Source organism: Psammomys obesus, unplaced genomic scaffold (genome assembly GCF_907164565.1).
Source record: "Psammomys obesus unplaced genomic scaffold, mPsaObe1.curated_primary_1811, whole genome shotgun sequence".
In the NCBI taxonomy this organism is placed as follows: Eukaryota; Metazoa; Chordata; class Mammalia; order Rodentia; family Muridae; genus Psammomys; species Psammomys obesus.
Window position 1 is genome coordinate 1,421,102 of NW_026585742.1, and position 6,333 is coordinate 1,427,434.

Here is a 6,333-nt window from a genome sequence, read left to right on the forward strand (position 1 = left end):
ATGTGCTTCCTAAAAGGGGAGACTAAAATGGACTGTAAGGAAGGAAAAAACCTTTTTTCTCAGATTTCTAATAATCACAGACAGACAGACTATCTGCAGCCTTTGGCCAGTATCGGACACGTAAGTGCTTGATAATTGCTGGTTAATTAAGTTCTCCATTTTGTATCGTGATATCCTCACCTGTACTCCTCTGCCACTGTGACAGGGAAGGGAGAAAGGATGGACCATTAGAGCACCATCATTCCTCGTCCTAGAGAACAGTGTTGATTTGATGTGTGTTTCCCACTTCCCATTACTCTGAGTTCTGTGTTCATAGCTGTCAGATAGCTCTGGACATTGTGAGAATAAACTAGGCCAAGACTTCTGATATGAGCTCTTTGGGCTCAACACAGTATGACCAAAACCATTTTGGTCAAAACCAAAAGATCACAAAGAGATATGCCTTGGGTACATTCCAGTCATTCCTACAGAAGCGATAGCAGGCAGTTCATGATGCTCTGACCTTGGAAGCTCCTGTTTATTGGGAAGTAACAAATCTCAAATGCCAACTGCTCAGGTGAAGTGGTATTACATGGAAACGTTTCCTTTCAATAAAGAATATAGTAACACAGGAACAGCCTTCCCTGCAATCATTTATACTTAGGTACCTTTTGACCCCATGGGAAAAATATCTAACATTCAGAACTACTGATAACAGGAAGAAGAAGAAAAAAAAATTTTCTTGAGGATGAAATGTTTCCCCTCATCTTGGACTCTTAAGAACGTTTTCCGCGTATGAGATGTGCTAGCTGTATATCTTTTGGCATAATAGTTACACGCTTGGCATGGCTAGCTCACAGGTTGGTATCTTCAAAAACGCCAACCAGATAGGCCTCACTTGCCTCCTGCAAAGTACCAAAAGATGCATTCTGGAATCTCAGATTTGTTTTGAAGTCCTAAGCAATTTCTCACACCAGACCCTGGAGGGGTACCTTTCAAATGAGAAGTTCAGCGGACTTCTGATAGCGTCTTGTTTCACAGACAGTCACAGTACCGGGCCTATGAAGATGAGGATTCTTCACCCCTCCGGTAGAGGGCGCACTCTTGCTAGAGGCTTTCGTACCCAGTTGTTTCCCGGGTGCTTTACCACAGGTGAATTTGCAGGCAGTCTGCTTTGTACAGGCATGGTAAGGACATCTCCTTACTAAAGACCCTCTCGGCCGGCTGGAGCTCAGCAAGCGAGAGTCAGCGCTGGTGTTAGAGTGGCGGCAGCTCAGCGACCCTGAGAACGTAATTCCACTTTGTGTGCTTCTAAATATCGGTCTACCTAGCTGTCAAAATCCTTGCTGTGTCTCAGTCCAACATAGGAAACCCTTACACTATTTCTTCTATGTTAAAAAAAAAAAACAGATTTGATATCTGATAAACATTTTGATTTAACATTCTTGTGCTGAATTATGACTTTATATGGAAGCTTTAACAATATAGTAAGATGCATTGAAGCCATATGTGGTTACAGAAACATTAAGCAGAAAGTTCAGACTTTCTGTATGTCTTCGTACAACCTCAAATATCCCCTTGGAGTGAGAATTCTAGTTTCTTAATAAAAACAAACAAACAAACAAAAAACAGTTATGTCATATGAATATGTTTTTGTTTTAATCCCAAGTGTGGGATATGGGGCTGCTTCAGATGTCCACAGCCACTAACAACAATGTGTCCCATGCTCTGACAGAGGTGTGATTTTGGCAGCTGAAGATAGTTTACACTTGGAATTCTGGGGGCACTCAGGAAAGCCAGAGCCCTGAGAGTTGCCTGAGGCACTCTCCCCCTACTATTGTTGCTGTTGCTGCTCTTGGCTTGCAGTTTCTTGAGGTTGGTTGCAGTTTGTCAAGTAGTCATGCACAAAGAGAAGAGAAGAAATTGAATATCCTGAAGATGAAGGTCAAATTTGCCCTAAGAAACCTGATGCCCCTAATCAGCAGGAAGCAGTTGAAAGAGGTCTATATCTCCTTTTCTGCTCTAACCTTCTTTCTCACCTACCTAGTGTTGGAGGGTTGGAAGGGATTGGGTTAGGGAAAGGCCCCCAAAAATACAACTACATCCCCTTTATAAACATCTCCCATTAATGAGGCCCATTTGTTCCAGCTGATGAGCCAACATTGTCACAAGGTCCACAATTAGCATTATACTTTCTGTTTTCACAAATGTTTGCCAACACACAACTGTTTATTCTACAATATCTAGTTTTTGCCTCTCTGTCCACCCTTTCCTTCCCTTGACTGGCACCCACTGGTCAGATTGGCTTCTTTAACTAACCATACCTATTTGTGGTTCTTCTATGTCTTTTTCACCCTCAAAGCTTGATGTTCTGACTCTAGGTAAATAACATGGAAAGGATATGCCACAGTTAGTTTGTTCATTGAAGCATCTTTATTAACTACATAATCTTAGCAATTTTAGCTTTCCTTAGCCCTATCAAGAGATTTGTATTTTTCCCATATTCACAATTTACTCATTGTGATGCCTTTGAAAAATCCATACTCTCTTTTTATTTATTTTTATTAATTTATTTATTTTGTATCCCAGCTGTAGCCCCCCTCATCCCCTCCCAACCCCACTCTTCCTCCCTCATGTCACCCCATGCCCCTCTCCCAGTCCACTGATAGGTGAGTTCTCCTCCCCTTCCATCTAATCCTAGTCTATCAAGTCTCATCAGGACTGACTGCATTGTCTTCCCCTGTGGCCTGGTAAGGCTGTACCCCCTTCAGAGGGAGGTGATCAAAGAACCAACCACTGAGTTCATGTCAGAGACAATCCCTGTTCCCATTACTAGGGAACCCACTTGGACACTGAGCTTCCATGCACTACATTTGTGCAGGGGTTCTAGGTTATCTCCATGCATGGTCCTTGGTTGGAGTATCAGTCTCATAAAAGACCCCTGGGTCCAGATTTTTTGGTTCTGTTGCTGTCCTTGTGGAGCTCCTATCCCCTCCAGGTCTTTCTATCTCCCCCTTCTTTCATAAGATTCCCTGTACTCTGTCGAAGTTATGAGTCTGAGCATCTGCTTTGATACCCTGCTGGGTAGAGTCTTTCAGAGTCCCTCTGTGGTAGGCTCCTGTCCTGTTCCTTGTTTTCTTACTCTTCTGATGTCCATCCCCTTTGCCTTTCTGAGTGAGGATTGTTCATCTTACCCAGGGTCCTCCTTTTTGCTTAGCTTTTTGAGGTGTACAGATTTTAGTATGCTTATCCTATGTTTAATATCCACTCTACTTTTACATAAGTATTAATTCTCGGGTGCTTGGCTCACACTTGTAATCCAAACACATGAGAAGACAAGGCAGGAGGAGACCTTGCATTAGTTGGAGGAAAGCCTGCACTATATAATGGGTTGTGGCCCAGCAGAGGCTACTGAGTGAGAGACCATGTCTCAAGCAAACAAATAAACAGAATGCTTAGAAAAACAAATGAGAATGTATTACTGAATTTTATCTGCATTCTCCATCTAATCTTCTTTGAGGGAAATTTTCTTTGATTGCCTTGTAGGCACTAGATATCCTAGACAATACCCTGATCTGAGCAAAGACCCTCCTTTGACTGGAATTGTTCCCTGTGATTTTACTTTGGTAAATCACATTGCTCTTTACAAATAAATAATTGTAAAAGAAAACATTGATCATATGTGTGCATACTGGGTACTTTCTCCAGTATTTTTCATGCTGTTTTAGTCAGGGTTCTCTAAAGTAACAGAACTTATAGAACAAAGTGTGTGTGTGTGTGTGTGTGTGAGAGAGAGAGAGAGAGAGAGAGAGAGAGAGAGTGTATGTGTGAAGGGGAGTTATTAGGATGACTTACAGGTCCTAGCCCAGCAAGCCAACAATGGCTGGCTATGAACAGAAAGTCCAAGAATACAGTAGTTTCTCAGTCTGGGAGGCTGAATGACTCAGTTAATCTTCAGCATATGCTGGACTCTTGAAACAGTAGGCTCTAATGCCAGTGAGGGTATGGGTGTACTAGCAAGGTGAGAGCAAGCAAAGAGCAAAAGCTTTCTTTTTCTCTGTCCCTGTATAGACTTCCAACAGACTGGTGGGGGAAATTAGAGGTGGGTTTTTCCAGATCAAAAGACAGGGATTAAAGTTGTGCCTTCTCACCTCAAGATATGGACCGAAGGAATGTCATCCCACCCCATAGATCCAGATTAGAAATTCATCTTCCTACTTCAAATTAAACAAAACCCCCTCACAGGTAGGTCCTCCATATTTGTGTTTCACTTAGTTCAGATGTAACCAAGTAGACAATCGAGAACGGCCACCACACGTGCCTTCTGTTCTCTTTATCTGGAGTACAGCCTTCCTTCCCATCAGCGTGTGGCTGGATAGCATCAGAGGGCATCCGTGGATGTGGCTGAACCTGCTACATACTTCCTTCAGTGAAACTTGTTGACCAGCTGGAAGGCAGAAATGAACCTGCATTGAAATGGAACCACTTCATGGGAAGAGCATTGAATGTGAATCCCTGGAGGGCATTTCCCCAAGTTTTCTTTATCCCTGACTTCTTGGAATCTAACAGCTGTTGGATTATTATCCCTTAATGAAAACTTATTGTGCACATTTAGCTTTGTAGAAAGAAGAGGGCAGTGTATTTGACATGGCAAATATACAAATTAATCTTTCACAAACAGGCTCTGCTCTATTTATCCAGGGTGGTAAATCAGGAGTGCTTGACTTCAATTTAATCTCAATTCGGTGACAAATCAGATAAGGGCTTAATAGGTACCACCAACAGTGTCGGGAGACTGGGAATAACTGTGATGACTCAAAAATGGATTTCAGCTTCATGGTTTGGGAGGACTGTTTTCTTCTCTACTTGTAGAAAGAAGTCTGTGGTCCTAGAAAGGAATGATTGGAGTGAAAGGAGTTGACAGAGAGATTGGAGACTCTGGGAAGAACTGCCCCATTGTGTCAGCACCCTGACAACAGAACCAGAGCAGGGTCAGGACTCTGCATGGTGAAACTGGGAGTGAGAATACATTGTCCCCATTTGTGAGGTATCTGTGGTTAGCTTTTGTTTGATTGCTCTATACACCCCCTCTTCTGGGCTTCCTCTTACTGACTTTCTCCTTATGCTCCTTTCCCCCTTTCTTCCTCTCTTTTAATTCAACCTCTACGAACTCAAGACTTGGTCTGTACTGGATATGATTTCTCGTGTTGCTGTTCCTACTCTTTACAGGGATGTGATTAGCTCTTACAGTAGGTGGAACTGAGCTTGTTCAATGTTTATGGAGAGATATGATCCTGAGCTCTATGATGCAGAGCTTGTCTGTTCTCACTCCCTATGTCAGTGACAGTGCCTTGAACCCTAAACATAAGACACTGTCTTTCCTGCTGGGAAACTGGAAGTTATCATTTATTCAGTTGAAGGTGATGTAAATAAGAATTTTAAAGCTTACCTCTTCATCTGAAATTGGGGGTTATGTTTCCCTTCTAACATTTATTTTAAAAGTCAAAGGAAAGACTTGAAAACTATGAAGTGTTTTACTTAATGAGTATTGTTTTTCGTTTTTCTGCCAAAGAGACACACTGTCCTACTGTGGAAAGGGCAAGGGTCAGCCATTCTAGATAAATGGATTTGATATAGTTTCCAGGTTTTTTTCAAGCTCCATTATGCCACATTTCAGGACTATTTCATTTCACTGAACTCAAGAAATGCTTCTTTGAATCTTCCTTTTGAACTGAAGTTTCTGAATCTGTTTCCTTTCTCTTCCTGACCACTGTCCTTTCCTATGTGTACCTTAATACTTATTGGGAAAAACTCTGCTCTGCCTTCTACACTTGACTCCAAGAGCAAGGTCCAACGGTTATTTGTGAAAATGGGTCACTTAAGCTGCATATAGCTCAGTGCTGTGGGAAAGAATCTCTGGAAACTTCTCAAATGTCATCCCATTAGCAGGCCTGTTTCCCCGTGTACCCTGTTAGGATCTTCTACAAAGTGAACCTAAACGCTGCTGTCCCAGTGGTAGGCTGCACCTGCAATGCAGAAGGTCAGAAAATTGCATACTGTGAGCCAGTCTCTTTAAGCTTAACACTGTGGGGAACTGGCTTCAGCATGTCCTCTCTCTGTGCGTGCACATATTATGAAATGCTTTGAAATGAAGGAAGCCGAGAAGCAACATACCATAGTATTTCCAGGCCCTGAAAAGAGTTGAGAGCATGGGAAGTGGCTGGCATTACTAGAACATTCAGTACCCCAGGAGCTTATTTTCTCTTTTAAAAATGCTCATTAAACTATTTTATGTGTGCATGCCTCAGTGTGTGTGTGTGTGTGTGTGTGTGTGTGTGTGTGTGTGTGTGTGTG

At 42.4% G+C, this 6,333-nt stretch overlaps 1 pseudogene; it reads right to left on the reverse strand.

Moving 5' to 3' along the window:
* Nucleotides 1-755: 755 nt before the first annotated feature.
* Nucleotides 756-6,333, reverse strand: part of LOC129670516 (histone H3.3C-like) — a 9,590-nt pseudogene continuing 4,012 nt past the window's right edge.